General features: G+C 41.4%; 1 long non-coding RNA gene across 1 annotated transcript in view; it reads left to right on the top strand.

Moving 5' to 3' along the window:
- The first annotated feature begins 431 nt into the window (after positions 1 to 431).
- Positions 432 to 19,340, top strand: part of LOC137853087 (uncharacterized) — a 32,502-nt gene continuing 13,593 nt past the window's right edge. The window contains exons 1-3 of the long non-coding RNA XR_011094229.1: positions 432 to 751; positions 5,288 to 5,349; positions 10,825 to 10,942. This is a non-coding gene — a long non-coding RNA (uncharacterized lncRNA). The remainder of the gene's footprint in view (positions 752 to 5,287; positions 5,350 to 10,824; positions 10,943 to 19,340) is intronic.

The raw sequence follows: 19,340 nt of genomic DNA, 5'->3' as shown, positions 1-19,340 counted from the left end.
AAGCTAATTCTCTATTTGAAAAGAATAAAAGATACTATTTTGGATTTTATTCTTTGCAAAAGCACAGCTGAATGGTAAAACCAAGTTTTTCCATGCAGATATATTAGACAGAATTCATACTCCACCAAATGAGACCTTTACGCTTCCACCTGCATATTATGGCTCTAATAAACACGTTATCAGCTCATGAAAATGATGGCAAACAGGTGACTCGAGGATTTGATAAGTCAGCAGCAAAGATTAACAGATTTTTCTCAGGGAAAAGCTATGAGAGATTCCCTTATTTAAAACAATTGCAGCATGTGAATTTACTGCACTTAAATCATTACTGGCAATTAGTATGTGTCAGAAAGGTTGCAGCTGGCTCCAATTACAGGTAGGGCTTTTAGAAGCTGAACTTAATTGTATGTGTGATAGTGAGAGGCTGAGCAATGCATACCAGCATAATGGTACTCCTGGTGCAGAAAGGAGGGCAAGATGTTGTGATCTGGGACCTGATTATTTTAACTAGGCCTGGTCCCTGCCTCCTGGGAAATAGACATTGTAGGAGAAAATTGCTGGCAATGCAGCCGTTCACCTTACTGAGCTTCTTTGGGTGGGGAAGAACTTAGAAACTATGCAATATATGCAATACTTCCCCTCCTTTTTGCCTCTGTAGTAGGTTTGCACAATTTAAGGTCTTACAAGTTATATCCAGACCTGGCATTAATTCATCCAGCTCAAGACCTGCTTCCTCAAAGTCCCTGGAGCTGTAAGGCAGGGAGTGATTTGCAGGCTGCCCATTTATTTATTTTTTTGGTGGGACACTCCTTGTTGTCCAATTGTCACGTGTGATGGCTTCTCTTGTATGAATGTTGGACTCTGTGATGTGAGGGCTCATGAACTTGGAACCACATGCTTGGGATGCTTCTGCTCTAGTCACGTATTAGGATCACTCTCAGTTGTGTGATGGACACACCTCCAACCCAGTCATGGGCTGAGGTGACTCTTGTCATTGCAGTTTCCTCTCTGGTTGTGTGGGTTTCTTGTCACGCAACAAAACAGAGATATTTTGAACAAAAGAGTAGGATGTGCTTGATCATATAGTAGGAATGGGGATCACAGTATGTTGGCTGCCTTTCCATAACTCTATAAGATGTAATGTGATCTGTCTTGCTGGGGAAATTTATCTTTAGTGCTCTTGAAGTTCTAGTTATATCAGAGATTAGCATCTCATGATCTGTGTTGCTCCAGCTAACTCCTGTGTCCTGTTAGCAGGAGTCTTATAGTATGAAGGATAAGTATTAATATTCCCTTCTAAGGGTTTCAGTGCTGCATGTGAATATGGTGTGTTGCTGTGTCAAGATGATGCCCTCAGGTGGATCCTAAGCTTACTGCTGGCTTATAGAGGACCTTGCATGTGTTTAGTAGAAGAAGGGAGAGTGCAGAAGACATGCTACCATATTTTCCTTTCCACTTCCTCCCTAGTTCCTCCACCATTGTATGCTACTACTTCAGCTCAACTTACTCGTGAGCTGTAGTATGACTATATTTGTGTCTCCTTGCTCATTAGCCTGCAAATAATGCTGTGTGGGCATGAGGCAGGCGTTCTGCAGTGTGCTTGTACTTGGGCTGATGCATGGAGTGCAAGCATCCTATTGATTCTTTGTATTGCTCATAAACCCATGTATGATCAGCAGGACATCTACCATGAAACTCATTTAGAGCTGCTATTTTGGGAAAGCAGGGTGAAGTTTCATATACCATGTGCTAATGTGCAAAGGATGCCATGCTTGTAAAACCAAACCGAAACTTAGCTGGAGAAGCATTAAGCATTCCAGCAGTGCACACAGACCAACTTTCCAGTAATTCCTCCAAAGTCTTCCTTCTTACAACTTTTCTGCTTAGATCCAAGTTCCATAAATGTTGCTATAATGTTGATAATCTGTTTTAAATCCCTAGCTCCTTCTCTGGGATTTAAAGATGGTGGTGATAATAAAGTAACAACTGGGGCCTGGGAAAAGGGAATTTGTGATTTGCAAACTATTCCTATATTAAAGCACTGCTCTTTTTATTTGCAGTAATAGAGGTGCTTGCTGCTGTGTGGTCAGCTAGGGCAGTTATTTGGAAATGGTGTTAGTTTGTTGTGTGAGGCTTGTGAAAACATAAACACTGCTGTATCTTTCCTTGTGATTTGTTTGATAGAAGCACAACCATTTGAAACACACATATGCTGCTTCTACAAGACATGATCTGTCATAAGTCCAGAAACAGATCTGTTCTTCCCCACTTATTGCAGTTCAGAGTATCCTTGGTACTTTGGGGACTACGGCTGGAGTTCCTACACAGCAGCACCACATTGCAAATTCATAGTTTTAATTCTATAATAGTCATTTAGGTTGGAAAAGGCCTTTAAGATCATCAAGTCCAACGAACGGCCCACCTAATGTCAAATCAGCTGGACTGTTCACTGTTTGTTGCTGTGAGTTCATGAGCATGGATGTGCCAGCACAGGAGACAGGGGTCCAAGAGAAGCTATGAGTATGTTAAAGCAGCATGTTAAAACAGCAGCATGTTAAAACACCTCTTTCCCAGCTTTATCTTGGTGTCTCAAGCTAGAGGTCTGTAGTATGTGCATCTCAGAGAGCTGTGAGTTTCCTCAGCCTTCCTGAGGTAGGTTCGTTGCGGCCAGCTCCATGTAGTTCCTGCAGCTCTCTGTGCACACCAGAACTACACAGCTCCTTTTATTTATTTATTTTGAAATGAAGGCAGAGTTGCTTGTCTTGTAAAGTAATTGCTGGGATGATTTCGTCTTCTAAGAATTAAAGCATTGCTGTTCTTAATGCAAATTTAAACAAATGCAATACTGCTCTTAATGGAAACTGCCATGGGGTGTACATGAAAGTTTGTCATGAGAAAACCAGGCTGCTAATGGGCTGTCCCAGGTCTTGCTAGCCACATCTTCTCTTTGAGGATTCCAAGAACTGTACAGATGTCTTTTAATTATACTTCCACAGCTAATACCCTGCCTATTTTGTAGGAACAACCTTTATCATAGACAATTCACTGTGAAGGATGGAGGTTGCAAATAGATTCCTCTCCCTGAGTGTATTTATTTCATGGAAAGAGGTTCTGGGGGAATAAAATTCTGGGGAAATAAATCCAACTTCACACATGGGAAATATTCTTTCATGTGGAGGACTCCAGCAATTTGTTCTGCTCTTCTGCAATTCATGCATTAGAAGAACTTAGGAACGGTATACAAGAGACTTGGAGCATTGCAGTGCTAAATAAGGAAACTCCTTGTCTTCCTTTAGTGTTTAATCTTCCTTCAATGTTTCTGTTTTTCATTGGTCGTTATATTCATATCACTTAACAGCATTGACTATACAGATCTATTCAGTGAGAGGTCTGGGAGGAGGACTTTTGTGATCCTGGTAGCTGCTATGACTTTGTGTCCTTGCACGGCATTTTAACTTTCAGCGTTTCTATATGCTATGCCATGACACAGCTATAGGTGTAACAACATAGAGAGGTGTAATGGCATATCAGAATTGCAGGTGTGTAAAATTACCTATAAGTTCCTCAAAGAAAGGCACTCTCTAATGTAAATTATTATGATTATTGCCCTCTATTTCAATCCTTTTATGGCTCTGGACAATGTATAATAACAATGAGAGCTTTTCTTCTCTGCATCAATCCTAGCTCTGTGAAGCTACTCTGAGCTACTCTACAGAGCCAAAGCTCCTTATGTGTCCCTTCTTCCTTTCCCTTGCCCACCCCTGCCTGAGACTGCCTAAAACTTACTTCTAACAGTTTACAGCACACCTGTGATTGTAGATTGCGTGTGAAAAGAAAAGACTTTAAAACATGACTTGGTTGGACTTCAATCCTTTTTGGAAAATGGGACCACTGCTGACAAGGCCCTAGGATCCTAGGGTTCTGGGAACAACCTTGGCTATTGCAAAACCTATGATGAAAACGGGAAGATAGAAATACTCAGGTCACTCTTTGTGTGTGTCCATCAATGATGGCAGCAACTGAAATGATTCTTCCTTGCAAGGAAGGCTCCTTGTACTTATGTTTTCTTTTTAAGAACCCACAGTCTTCACAGTTTTCTCCTCCATGCCTCAAGCAGAAGTAGCATGGGGTGACCCTAATTGCCCAGGTGGTGTTTTGAACACCACGGGACATGTCTTTCTTCCTGAAAACTGTTGAGCGAAAAAGTAGTTTCTTTCTTTCCCAAGTTTGTTGTCCCCCCGTGTGGGACATGGTCCTGATTTTGTTTCCTCCACTGCCATTCTCATCCCCCATGTTTCCTTTACAATGTCTTCTCTGTGTTTGGGCATCAATAGCTGGGCTTCACCCTCCTCAGGGCTCCAACTGGTGGGGATTTGCCTTAACAGCCAGTCCTTTCGCAGCAGGGCTTTTTCTAAGACCTCTCGCTCCCCTGGGAGCAGCTGTCAGCCCACACAGCTTGTCCTGAACAAGGGAATATTTGAAGGTTTTACTTAACTCACTTTCACACTTTTTCACAGATTAGTATTTTTTTAAACCCCGTTATGTTGTTTTAATTGAGTCTTGCCACCAAAACAAATGAACATTGTGTCACCACATCTCAGTTCCTTTCATACAACCACAGCTAAGAGAATTGGGAGGCTGTGCTACCTGCAGAAATGTTGAAACCAATGCTATGTATAATCTTGATGGATTACATTCAAGCTACTCTGTACATAAATCTGGTCACACCAGAACAAGAACCGTGGAAAGTATATAACATTAATGTATACTCATTACATTCCTCCTTTCACAGCCTCCAAGCCTGTCAGGCAAGCAGGGGGGTGGGGGACTACAAGTAATGAGGAGTTAGGTTTAAACATTTTACTTAAAATCATTGCAGCTCTTCATCAAACAGGGAGTGCACTTTAAAAAAAAAAAACATAGTGCTTCTGTCATGTACAATGGGTGCTAAGAAGTAATGAGTTCTACATTTGTTTTCATTAGTTGCAAAGAAGCTGTTCACATTTTGTAACTTTCTGGAAGAAGGCAAGATTAAAAAAAATACCTTGCAAACTCTATTTAAAATTTATAGTACAGCTTCTACTCCCTTTGAAACCAAAGACAAATTTCCTACTGATTTTATCAGGAGCAATATAAAGTTCTAAAAAGATAAGTGTTATTCTTTCTACTTCATGTAGAAATATGTCACTCAGTTCCTCCCAGGATGGTACTGGCTCTATCTCTACAAGTGTATACCACAGACTGAATTTGGCCCTGCAGTTAACGTTTTTTTTCATTTGATTCACAGAACCTCTTCTCAAAAAGAAGGTCCATGTGGCCCACAAAGTCTGGACGAAGCAGCCATGCAAGGTAGGGTACCTCCCTCCATGACTATGGGGTGGCTAGACCAGGAGATCAGTACATGGAGTGACACTTTCAAGCTGCTGTGCCTCATGTTGGCACTTTCTCTTTCATACTTCTCAACTTTCAAAGCCCCCGAGTGCCTTTTTCCAGGAGAGTAAGTGTGGATTTAATAATCTAACTGAAGTCCCAAATTTGAAACTTTTGCTGAGAAGCCTGGCTGTTTCAGGAGGACAATGCCATGTTATGTCACACATTTTTGGAGGAGAGTGGCACATTAGCAGCCAGCTCAAAAGGAGGGAATTTCCTTTCCAGGCAGAATGAACAGGCAGGTCTGTTGCTGATCACCAAGTCTGTGGTTTATTTAACTGCCTTTTTTTTTTTTTTTTCTTTTTTTTTTCTTTCTGTTCCTTCAGGCCCTAGCTGGTGATAGGGTTACCAGGCTCCATTGTCAGCAGTGTACTGATGACACTAGAGTTTATATCTTATTTCCTACAGCTGCAAACACTGCCAGCACTAAGATTTCACAATGCCTGGGACACCAGCACTGGGATGAAGTAGAGTAGCTTCTAACTGAATTCAGGTGGTGTGAGAGGCTGCAAGGCGGGTGGCTTTCTGGATAAGGGGAAACCACCCATCAGAGATCTGCCCTAATGCCTCTCATCTCCAAAGACCCCTGGCCTTGCTGGGCTTTCTGTTGGCTTCCTATGCCCTGATATTCCTCCTTTTCAACCCTAGATTTTACTTGGCATCTTTCACTTGGGTGTGAGTTGGCATGATGATTCATTTATCTGTTACCTTCAGACTGAATTACTGCAATGGAGGATGAAGATGGGGCAAGCCAGATATTCAGTTTATGCAAATATCACACGTTTGTATCCTTGGGAAAATGATGCACTATCACCCCAAGCCTTGACCTTCCTTCTTGTTCCTGGGCTGTCTCTGTGGTTTTGCTCATCAGAGCCATGTGTTAGTCACTACCATCCCTGGTTTGCTATGGCCAAGCCTGCAAGGCCAGATCCTGCTCACAAAAGCTACTCTTTAGTCACCTTTGTCCTGTGATTCACATGCCTGCACTGGCATGCAGTTATGTTCCTTCCTCTGTGCTTAGCTATGGTTTGCCAGTTGGCATGCTGTTGTTACGCTAATAGTAGACACAAGGTCCCTCCATGCTCCCCATTGCTCTGTTGGGGTTGTTTTGAGAAATTCTAGCCACCCTTTAGCTAAAGCCAAGGGCACCACTGCATGCAAGTAAAGAGAATTTCATAGTCCCTTACAGACCTCCATATATAGAAATAAATAATACTTATAATCATGGAACATTCTGGCATATTTATAAGCATCATCTGTTACGTTCCTTGACATTCAAGTTTTGTCTCCAATCAATAATAAGTATTTTCTTTGAGACATCGAAGGTCTGTGCTTTCTGGTCTCTCAGTGATTCACTTCTCTGGGTTCCTAAGAAGCTGGTTTGCTCAAGGTGTTGTAGCTGTTGTTATCCTTGAGAGTAACACACAGGTCACAGCTGATAGAGATAACAGAGCAGACACTGTTAAAAAACAAACAATCAAACCAACCCCTCTGTTCTAAAACCTGATGTTGTTAATAGTCCTTGATCTTCACTGGATAATTGCAAACTTGACTGTGTGCTTCAAGGGTAGACTCCTTGTATTTGCAGTTTTAACTAACAGGCATCCATGCTGTGGGATGCACGTTGAGGTAGTGTTAGGATCAGAATTACTGAACCGTGTTATAATCCAGCCTGGCATCACCTCTGAGATTACCCAGTCAGCATCAGACTCCCTCAGATCAGGTGGCTGTTGAAGCTCAAGTTGGCAGTCACAGAAAACAAGAAGAATTTGAAATTGTGGGATCAGAGTTGGTGACATGACTGTCTCGAATGATCATAGTTATGTCAGTGATTTGCTGAATTCTTACCCTTCTTTTTAAAAATGGGCCTGTATATGAATACTATTTCTGAGTTCTTCTGGTTCTTTACAGTAACTGTATTCATTTTGATTCTACAAAGCTAAATCAGGATGGGTTAACCCAGAAATCACAGCAACATAATTAATACAAGGCAAATAGATGTCACGTTACAAGATAATATGGGCAGAACCAGCTCTATTAAATGTGGCGGCCGCATTCTCACAGAGCCTATGTCACATCCCATTGAGTGAATGCTGCTGTATGCCCAAGGTGGGGAGAGAAAAAAGTCCCCTGTAAAACTACATTAGTAGGATTGACTGTATTTATTATGTGCTTGTAGGAAGAATGATGTAAAGAAAGAGAGAGGTTATAAACACAGAGAAATGCATACATTTGTTTTCAGCACAGCATGCTATGTGTAACACTGTCAGGCTAATTGGTAGTGGACTGCATGACTCCAGACTCAATTTAAATCCTGAAATTCCAAGACAGGAGTTTCGTTTGAACTCCCTGAGTGAGTGAGACTGAATTTTGGATGTGGGGTGTCTGAAGCTGACTTCAGACCCTTGCAATAAAAACACGTATGATATGATGGACATCTGATTTGTGATATGTCTCTGGGTACCTCTTGCTGTGACATAGACTGATAGTAGGCCCAGTAGGCATGCACAATGCTTCTTGTGCCAAAATCAGAACAGATACACAAGGATGGGAATGGCACTTAAGTGTGGAATAATCGAACGCAGCCTCAGGTTTTTGCCCATAGGCATGAACAAATCCATTGAAGACGCTTCCCTTCTAATTTTAGCCACAGAGACAGTGCTTTTGGATAAATTTATAACTGTTGTTGATTTCTTTTCTTACAACTTGCACGACTTGTTTAAACAGCGTTGCTGATTTGGAGTTCTTTTGCAACATCTTTGGAGGGCATTAAAGACAGGCTATGCCTGACCCCAGGGGAGTAGAGACGTGGTTTCAACAAGTCTTATTTACTCATTCTTTTTGCAACCCAAGAACAGCCATCATGTTTTTCACCTGGAGTACTAGTTTGTCCAAGGCACAACTTGTCCCCACATACTGCTTTCTGTCTTCATACTGAAGAGGAACCACAGGGGTTAAGCACAACCTTTTTCTGAAAGGCTGCCTTTGTGTTTCCTATCATTGCCCTTATTACTTCCCTGTGAGTCCTGGATATAAGAAAGAATTGTACCTCTGGAATTGAAATGTCTGTATACTTCCCTTGCAGGAGATGAGGTTAAAGATAACATGATGTTAATTGCCTGTTGCTGTAATGTGCTCTGTAATGTCCTTGTGGAAAAGCCCATGTACTTCTGGAATAGAAGCAAACTACAGAAACTCGGTTCAAATTTAATTCCCTGGTCTGACACAGACTCTGTGTGCCCTTAAGCAACTTAGTTGGTCTCTTGTGTGACTCAATTTCTTATGAATGCAATTGAAATAAGGACATTTCCCTATTGTTTTTGTATGCTGGGGTGAAAGTGCATTAAGGACTGTAAAACACTTGCAGTCTACGATGGCCACACCATATAAACAGGTAAGGCAGTTTTTCTTCTTCAAAACCTGAACAAATAACCTGGTCAGAGAAGACTGGGTTATCTATGAGGTATTTCAACTCTCGCTGAGCTTGCCTGTGCCAGCATGCTGTACTGCCTTCTGTGTCACTGGTAATCAACATTTCTCTTCTGGAAAGGATTCATTGAAGGAGCACTGTTTACTCCATCTCAGACAATGCAGGTTGGCTAAAATCTCTGGGAATGCTCATCGCAGGCAGTAAGCTTTGAGGTGATGCTAACACCTCATCATGGGCTGCTACCCAGAGTATTCTGCTGGTGCTGTGGCAGCTACTGGAGATGGTCAGGGCTTCTCTTCTGTCCTGCATCAACCCACAGTAGTTCATTGCACACAGCATCTCGCATCAGATCTGTCCCGTTAAATCAGTGGAATTATTTAAATAAATTACTTTTATTAATTTATTATATGAAAAATTTTAGAGCAAATTCCTTTGATGTGTGATATCCTAATCACACCCGCAGGGCATTAGCAGGCACAAGGCACATCTGAGTGTCTCTAATTCCCTAGTGGTGTGATTATATCTCATAATATTCACAACCCCCTGGAGCTTCTTTACTGGTATAAATAAATCAATTATTTAAGTCAAATACTTTGATCATTAGAAGCTGCCAGTGAGTGCTCAAATGCCTGAGCTGTGCAAGTCACCGGGAATGATCTTGCCTCTCAAAATGCTGAGCAGCCGAGCTGAGTGCTACCAGCACTTCATTTCAATCTGCTTTATAAATTAGATTAGAAGTCAGTTCCCAATACTTCATCCTGGATAGCAAGGAAGGGAGAACTTTACAGGGGTGGAATTATGAGATATTGCTGCCAGCAGATCCTTTTATCATTTAACACTGCTGTCATAGGTTAAATATGAGCTACTGTTCATATTAACTAATAGCTATTATACAGAAAACTGACACAGGGATTCCGGCTAATGCACCATGAACCTGATTCACACACACTGCATCATATTAACTATTATTTGCACATATGGATGGAAAGGAGTTTTGAGTCACTTGGGATGTATGGCAAATTAGCATTTTATATCATATTAATGAAGTGCTAATTGCTCCTTGCAACCTTTTTTTGTGCAAATTGAATGGGTCCTATTTGCATTGTCATGTAACTGCTGTATTACCTTGCAGCACTTTCATAATGAAGAGGCAGCACAGAGTTCATCAAGGCAAAATATTAGCAATTGTGAGATAATTAGTTATGAAACTAATAATGTTTAAAGTTGAGCAAAAATACTGCCGTTGACTTTGGTTTAGCTTGGGAATATTTTTTATTAACAGGCTTTATAGAGTATCTTTCATTTTGCATACATTAAACTGACAAGAAGACTTTATAAACACAGCTCCCTGCTCCAATATTTTCTTTTGCAGTTCTTGTTCATAAGTGTTTTGCATTTCTCCTATGAAACATAACAAAAAGGTACTTTTTTTTTGTGACTTTTTTTTTTTCTAAAATGAATCACAAATCTGGAAGTTTGCGAAAGTGTGGGACAGGAGACTATCTCTGAGTATACTGAATTTACAGGTGTCTATGAGCATAACCAAACAGCAACAAAGTCTGTAAAACAATTTAAGAAATGTCAAAGATATAACAGTTTTAAAAATCATTTGCAGAATCTTGTTAACTGTCACAGATAAAATCCTCTGCAAGAGTAAAATACGATATGTGGTATTTTCAGCCAGGACAGGTATTTGTGGGAAGTGGGAAAAGGTAGAAAAATTGAGGAGAAAAACTGAAAAGTAATTCCATGCTAAATCAGTGATGTTTCCATGATTGCAGAGAAAGCGTGATTAATTTCTGAAGCTTCTGTGGGTAAGGCACCTGGATACAACGGTGTAAGTCTATATTGGAGGATTTAAATGCATTTGCCAAGGAAAAAAAGGAAGCTGAACTTGAGGTAGCACAGCCCCTTGCCAGTCAATTCATCCAGATTGAGGGCCTGTCTGTACCTTTTCTTTTCAGTGGAGTATTGGATACGGACAGATTGCAAGTTACAGCCAAAGGCGGTATGACAGCTTTATTGCTGCTGCATGAGCAACATTGTCTTTGATTGGGAAACAGGCCGAGGACTTGCAGAAAGGTATGTACAAATAAGCACTTTCTGATATTTGTTTTATTAAAAGAAAAACTCTTAATAGAGACTGACCAGTATTTTCATCCTCTTTTACTATTACATTGTATAATTGTAGACCTACGCATTTATCAAAATCTCAGCTTCAGAGAAAACTGAATGAAGAAACTGTGTATAATACAGCCTGTCAGAAAATATATTCTCAAGTGACTGAGAGGAGGGGAATTAGGACTTGCGTCTCAAACAGACATCCTGAATGCTCTATCCAGCTGTACAAACAATTGCACAGGACCTTGTCCCAGGTAGGGATGAAGCAATGCAGCAAGTAGAGACCTTCTTGCTGACTTAAGAGTGTTTCCAAACAAGCACAAGCAGCTCAGCATATTTTTCAGACCTGCAGCCTAGATAGGGACATTTGCAAATTGCTTTGTTTTGCCCTGTATGTGATCTTGGCTTACCTGATGTAAAAAATGTGGCTCATCTGGATTTCAGCTATACTCTGTCCACCCAGGGTCCAAACCAGAAAAACTTGATTATGGTGCTACTTGCATCTGATCCATTCTGAACCAAAGGAATAGGTGAGCTGGACAAAACTGGCTTTGTAGCAATATCTTTTTCTTTTTTTTTTTTCTTTGTGAAAAGCTTTCCACCCTGTCTAAATAAAGTTAAACTTGCTGAAGTTTCTATAGGGGAAAAAAAATAATAATAATAAAAAAAAATATATATATTTCCTTAAAAGTACTTCATAGCTCTTGCTATGGCTCTCTTGGAGATTTCAGTAAATGATTGTGAGAATACAAATATTATTTTATTGGTAAAGTCTGAATGCCTCAGCACAGTCTTACCTGACATCAGGGCACTGAAGGCTGCTGTATAAAATGTGTGTCAGAGCTGAAGTTTTAATGGACTTGTTAGTTATCACAGTAAATGTGGACCCCGCAGGGAGTTGTTTATTGGATGTAAGAAGATGAGAGGAGGTTCTGGGTGTGGACAGGAGAAAAGGGAGATGTGGTAACCTCAGGAATTTTATGGGTTTATGTTAAACAAACAGCTGTGGTAACATCAGGGGTTATCAGGAGCCTGAGGAGATCCAAGAGCCAAGCTCTGGTAGAGATAGAACAGCGAGATGCACAAACATGCTTCTCTGCTGACAGGTAGGGTTGCACTGTTATATTCCCTGGCTAGTTGAAATGGGTCCAGGAGAGGGGTCAAGCAGAAAAGGGAACTGTTGGTAAATGAGGAAGGCTGCTTCTTGCTTCACAAGCCACTTCCTGTGTTACAGGCTCATCTCTTCTCCAGCCATTGCTGACAGGAATCCTTGCTGAGCTTTGGAGACTGACACTGGGCTGTGGGGTTTTTAATCTCTAGTTAGGAGCATAGCTTAAGCTGGTGGCTACCAGAAGTCAGTGATGGGCAACACAGTGTTTGGTGAGAAATCAGCTCCACAACCATTTTCTGCAGTTACTTCACCTGTCGGAAAAGCTACCCTAGATTTCCTTGACTGGCACAGTTTTTTTTTTCTTTTTTTTTTTTCTTTTTTCTTCATTCCCCAGAAAAATGGGGCTCTGAGTGAAAATGAGGCTCAAAGCAAAGCCAACAATTGCGTGCCAAGCAGGGAACAGCAAATGGGGTTTGGGGACACCTTGTTGTGATGGCATGAAGGAAATCTCATTTCTGCTGCTGAGATACGTATCTCTTTGTCTTTAAAAGAAAAAAAAAAAGGGGGTGGGGGCTGGGGGGTTGGAAGGAACACTTCCTTCTACGGGCTGATGAGTAAGAAGCTTTTCAGACACCTAAAATGAGTAATGTGAAAAATAGTTTGGAGTCCAAAGCAAAGTTTGTGTGACCTCGGAGGGGGGGGAGAGGGAGGAGAAGGCAAGAGAGAGTCTTTAAGGGAATGAGAAGAATCCAAAAATATTGATTTCAATTTGTCATGGGAGAGAGCAGGAGAAACAAGCCATTGGAACAAGTTCTTGAAACTTCCCACTAGCTGGAATGTCTTACAGCAGAATGAAAACAAACAATCCTATAAGGTTTGCCTTCCCAGAAAAGATTAAGTCCAGTCCCTCTAGCCTTGCTCACTGGCAGCATCTGGTCCTGTTTGAAAAAGCAAAGAATGCAGAATTTTGGGAGCATTGGTCTGGTATTGGTGGTTTGTGGGGGGGGGGGGGGGGGGGAAAAGGGAAAAAACTATGCAGGACATCTTACTCCTCCAGTAGAAGAAATGGGGAGAAACAGAAAAAGGGGAAGTGAGGAGAAACCATCAGCAGCACCCTGAGCTCTCCTAGGGTCCTTGCTTCAGGCAGCCTCTCTGCCTTTCCCCAGACATGGAGTCCTCATTGCAGATTTCCCAGTGGGTCCTGAGCATGTGAATGTGATGGAGGTGAAGGAGCTGTATTTTGAGCTGTTGTGTATTTTGGATGATTCAGATCACTGTCGCATGAAATCGGGCTCCTGGTTTAGGAGCCCAAATAAACCCTCCCTGAAATAGCCAAGCTTTACACTGATAAAGAAGGGGACAGTGTATATGCACATGTCCGTCCCCAGCAGGCCAGGCAAGAAGGAAGCTTTCATATTTGACTTGACTTTTTCCTCTTTAATACAGAGTCCAAGCAAAATCACAGTCCCTGCAACTTGGCATCTTTGAGAATAATGAAGTGTCTGAAACAGGATGGTAAATTTAAATTTGGAAATGGAAATGGATTAAAATCAATGCATCCTAAGGTGACTGGGCTATTAACATGAGATGAACTTTCTTGTGACCTATAAGCATGCAAAGATTGACACCTATACAGGATCAAAGGAGCTTATGAAAGGCTAAGGAGTACATGAGAGGAAATTGAAAATGTGTAGGTTGTCGATCTTGAGAGCGGCTTTTATTAGTTATTGTACATAATAACTATTGTGTCAGAAATGAAAGGGATTAACTCTCACCCAAGGTACTGCACCTGAGCAAATATTGTCTTGCCTGGGTGAAATTTGTGCCAACACAAAGAGGACCCGGTACGAGGCTATGTACTGCTTAAGTCTCACTTAAGTCTTCAAAATGAGGATTATGCAGGATTTTAGTGGTGAAAAATATCAGGACAAATTTCATCCCTTATATTACTGCAGTGTGTGTCTCCACGGCTTTTGGAGTAATGTAGAGTTTCACCAGAACACATCAAAGCAGTTGGAAAGTACTTTCTCTGCAGACTGACCACTTCCCAGATTTGGGAGTTTCTCATGTCACTGAACTGAAGTTCTGCAAGGCTGTTAGAGAGAAGGACAGACAAGCTAGCTGGATGTGTGGGCTTTAACAGCTGAATGTTTTGTTCTCTGCTGTATTTTCCAATGGCTCAAATGCTTTGGTCTATGTGAGCAAGCAGGGGAACATTTTTGCTGTGGTCAGGAGTTTTTCAGAGAAATACTGTAAATATGGGACTGCAGATGATAGTTTGTTATTGGAAGTGTGAATAGAAAACATTTGAAATTTCAGAATAAAAGTAACAATCATTTTAGGCCAATGGAAGAAAATTCTCAGTCTGGAGGAAAAAGGGAATATTTTTCATGCTGAATCTTTATGTCTAGATCTGCTGTCAGCAGATGACATCCACCTTTCAATCACACTCTTGCATCTGTACCCAGTTTGCACACCTCTTGCTAAATATTTTCCTGTTTGTGGAAGAATGGTGAAATGGTTTCACAAGAACACAGACCATTTGCTTGACAGCCGTTCCCATATTTAATTGTCTGTTTTCAGTGATAAGGTGTGCCTATGTAATCTGGACTCTAACCACCAGAGGGGAAAGAAATGGGAAACAATCTTGTGTACATGGCATTTTCAAAAAAGCCTGTCTTAGTTTTTTTGGGGGAATCCTGTATTTATTATAACTGCCCTTCCTCTTGCCATGACGCAGGGAGGGGGAAGAAATGGGGAACCTCATAGGGTATTTCTGAAAAGCCCCTTCTTTGTGTTTGTCCTTTTCAAGAAACTGTGAGGATACCTTGTAGAAATGTCTATTTTTTTCCATGTATATTCCAAGACATTAATATCAGTAGAGGGGAGTGAGAAGCTTGGGGGCACTGTCATATAAAACTGTTACTTCTGAGAGGATGTTTGAAACTGCTTTGAAAATATCAATATTTCTGAGGAGTTTGTGGTACCTACTACCCTCCTAATACTTTCCACATCATAAAAATACTTCCCTTTGCTATAAAGCTTGAACAGAGCACTGAGTCCTTGCTCTGTGGCTGGCATACTAGAGTTATTGGTTAGTTTGAGGAATCATTTTACAGTTTCTTTCTCCTGGATTTTCTTCTGAAATCGTTTGTAATCCAAATGTGTTCTGATCTGCTTTTATTAGATCCATTTGCCCTGTACTCCCTTCTTCCCCTTCCCATATTTAATTTAGACTTGCACATAGAACTGTAAGCATGGTATTTTTATGTCTTGCATTAATATAGTGGCTATGTTCTGATCTGAAGGTGATAAGTGATCTGAGGAAGCCAGATCAGTTTTGACTTGGGTTAAAAAAATAAGGAAAGATCTGTGATTATTGGCTTGTATGGTTCCCTACTTTCCTCGCAATCCAGAGTAGAGCAGCAGAGCAAAGATTGTTCTTCTTGGTGAAAGGAAATCTAATTTACTATGTATAAATAATATTATAATCAGCCTGTTTGTGGGTAGTGACAATTGTATGAAGTTTGTTGGCTGATAAAATTGATCCCATCCTAGTCCTTCCTATGTGTCTTGGGATACTGTGTTTCTTGTATTGCCCTTGCCAGTATCTAGTGATCCCAGAATTTCTTACGTGGCCTTTGCTGGAAAAATTGTTGGCTTGTTGTTTGCTCCTTTTGAATAGCTGGTAATCAGTAACAACAGTATTTTAGAAATGAGAGTGATTTGCATGCCAGGAGCCCCGTATGCTTCTCTGATATATGAGGAGGCCATAGGGTGGTGATGGGCTGCCTTACCCTTCATTTAATATTTGCCTGGTGTAGGAGCACTGCAAATCAGTTCATTGTCCTCACAGGAGCCCTGTGAGGTTGGCAGTACTACTGTCACCATTTTATAGTTTAGGACATCTTTGGCAGAACAAAATCAAATGACATAATCAGCCTTCCTCTACTATATATCACATAGTGATATGTACAATATGGGAATTCTGCCTTGCAGAACCTTAAACCTCCTTTCCAAATTTGGCTGAAGGCTGAATTCAACTTGATTTGTATCCTAGTCAAAATGGCTCTGTCTCCAGCTCCAGCTTAATTTCTAATTCCCTAATTTCCCAAATAAAAATATTGCAGTAATTCTCGTGTCATGTTTACAAAGTACATGGAGGTAAAGGGGAAGTCTCAGAGGGAGTCAGATCACAGATGTTAAAACTTGCACCTGTGTGGCTGTGACTGAGATGTGAGTAAGTACAGGGCAAGGCAAGAACATTTTAGTGCTAGTTAAGTTTCTAGGGAATGTTTCCTCTCACAGTGTCACAGAATCAGACTGATTGAGATTGGAAGGAACCTCTGGAGATCATCTAGTCCAACATACCTGCTCAAGCAGTGTTACATAGGGCAGGTTGCAAAGCATCACATGCAGGCAGGTTTTGAATATCTCCAGAGAAGGAGATTCCACCACCTCTCCAGGCAGTCTGTTCCAGCACTCTCCCATCTTCAGAGTAAAAAAGTTTTTCCTCATATTGAGATGGAACTTGCTAGTTTTCAGTTTATGCCCATTGCTTCTTATCTTGTCACCTGACACCAGTGAAAAGAGTCTGGCCCCATCCTCTCAACACCCTCCCTATACATATTTAGAATCACAGAATCATTTAGTTTGGAAAAGACCTCCAAAACCATCAAGCCCAATTGTTAACATAGCACTATCAGGTCTACCACTAAACCATATCCCTAAGTATCACATCTACACGGCTTTTTAAATAACCGTAGGTATATACCCTCATCTACTTCCCTGGACAGCCTCTTCCAACATCTCACAACCCTTTCAGTAAATAATTTGTTCCTAATATTCAGCCTGAACCTCCCCTGGTACAACTTGAGACCATTTCTTCTTGTCCTATCCCTTGTTGCTTGGGAGAAGAAACTGGCCCCCACATCTCTACATCTTCCTTTGAGGTAGTTGTAGAGAGCGGTAAGGTCTTCCCTGATCCTCCTTTTCTCTAGGCTAAACAACTCCAGTTCCTTCAGCTATTCCTTATAAGACTTGTTCTCTAGACCCTTCACCAGCTTCATGCCCTTCTCTGGACATGCTCCAAGGCCTCAACATCCTTCTTGTAGTGAGGGGCCCAAAACTGAACACAGTACTTGGGGTGCGGCCTCACCAGAGCTTTACTAAAGTCTGGTTAACAACATCTACAGCCTTTCCCTCATCTACTAAGCAGGTCATATTGTCATAGAAGGAGATTAGGATAGTTAAGGAGGACCTGTCTTTCATAAACCCACGTACTGGTGCATAGGGTTATTCCTTCTGAGGTGCAGGAACTTGCTCTTGCCTTTGTTAAACTTCATGAGGTTCCTCTCTGCCCAACTCTCCAGCATGCCCAGGTCTCTCTGAATGGCAGCACAGCCTTCTGGTGTATCAGACACTCCTCCCAGTTTCATCAGCAAACCTGCTGAGGGTGCACTCTGTTCCATCTCCAGGACATTGACAAATAAATTGAACAGGACCGGACCCAGTACTGACCATTGGGAGACACCATTAGCTACAGGTCTCAAATTAGACTGCACCGCTCACTGTCCACTCATTTAACCTACACTTCCTGAGCTTACCTAAGAGGATGTTGTAGGAGACAGTGTTGAAAGCCTTGCTGAGGTCAAAGTAGACAACATCCACTGCTCTCCCTTCATCTATCCAACCAGTCATTCCATCATAGAAGGCTATCAGATTGATTAAGCTTGATTTCTCCTTGGTAATCCACCTTCTTTTCCTTCACATACTTAGAGATGACCTTCAGGATGAGCTGTTCCATCACCTTTCCAGGGATGGAGGTGAGGCTGACTGGCCTGTAATTTCCTGAGTCTTCCTTGCCCTTTTGGAAGACTGGAGTGACTTTGGCTTTCCTCCAGTCCTCAGGCACCTCTTCTGTTCTCCATGACCTTTCAAAGATGTTGGAGAGTGGCCTAGCAGTAGCATCTGCTCACTCCTTCAGCACTCATGGGGACCTTCATCCTCACTCCTTCATCCCATTGGGGACCATGGATTTGTGGGTGTCGAGTTTGCCTAAATGATCTCTAAGCTGATCCTCAACTGAGGGAAAGTTTTCCCTTCTACAGACTTTCTCTTTTCTCCAAGGTCTGGGATTCCTGAGGGCTAGTGTTAGCAGTAAAGACTGAAGAAAAGAAGACTTGCAGTAATTGTCTTTCCTGTATTCTTCATCATGAGGGCACCCACCCCAGTCTGCAGTAGGCTCACATTTTCCCTGGTCTTTATTTATATATATTTTTTTGTTATGGATGTATTTGGAGAAGCCGTTCTTGTTGTCCTTGATGTTCCTTGCCAGATTTAATTCCAAATGGACTTTAGCCTTCCTCATTGCATCTCTGCATACTCTGACAAAATTCCTATATTCCTTCCAAGAGGCCTGTCATTTATCCCACATTCTGTGTACTTTCTTCTGATTGAGTTTTGCCAGGGGCTTCTTGCTCATCCATGCAGGTCTCCTGCCCCATTTTCTTGTCTTCTTACTCATAGGGATACACTGATCAATGGTCACATCAAGTTTTGGAAAGCAGGATGGTTTTCCTTCAGTATGTTTTGATACACCAAGGCAAAAGTAAGGGAATATCCATTACTTTATTATTAGGAGGGAAAAAATGTGTTTAGATTTTTGTTTTGACCAACTTCCTCATACTATGATGAAGAACAGAGCAGAAGGGGAGTGGGGGGTGGGGAGGGAGAAAAAAAGGGGAGACAGAGGGTCAGAAGTTTTTTGCCCTATTTATTTCTAGAAAAATATAATGAGTGTATTAGTATGGCATTTTCAATGGAAATACAGTATTTCTGCTGGACAAAATGCAAGAATGTTTTATCTCATGGAATTTCCCACTCAAGAATGGAAAAGTTCTTCTTACTGCAGTGGCTGCCTCAGCTCCTAATATGGATTTAGAAAGTAGCTCAAAAATACCCATAAGGACCCAAAGACACAGCTGTCATGATTGCAAACCCTTAAAGGGACGAACAAAAAAAAGTGTCCAGAGAAAACTATGTGATAGAAATTGTCATTTACTAAATAGAAAGAATCCTACGCTTTGCTGCTGAGTTGCTAGCCATTTGGATTTCTATCACAGCAGGTTCTCCCTAGAATACACTATGAAATTTGTTTTGTTTCATGTGCACTGAGCCCAAGCAAAGGCCTTCTGTGAGGATGTCAGTGCCATTTTGCTCTTAGAGATTGTAGCTTTCACCTTGATG

Source organism: Anas acuta, chromosome 3, assembly GCF_963932015.1.
Source record: "Anas acuta chromosome 3, bAnaAcu1.1, whole genome shotgun sequence".
NCBI lineage: Eukaryota > Metazoa > Chordata > Aves > Anseriformes > Anatidae > Anas > Anas acuta.
This window is presented reverse-complemented; position numbering and strand designations above follow the sequence as displayed.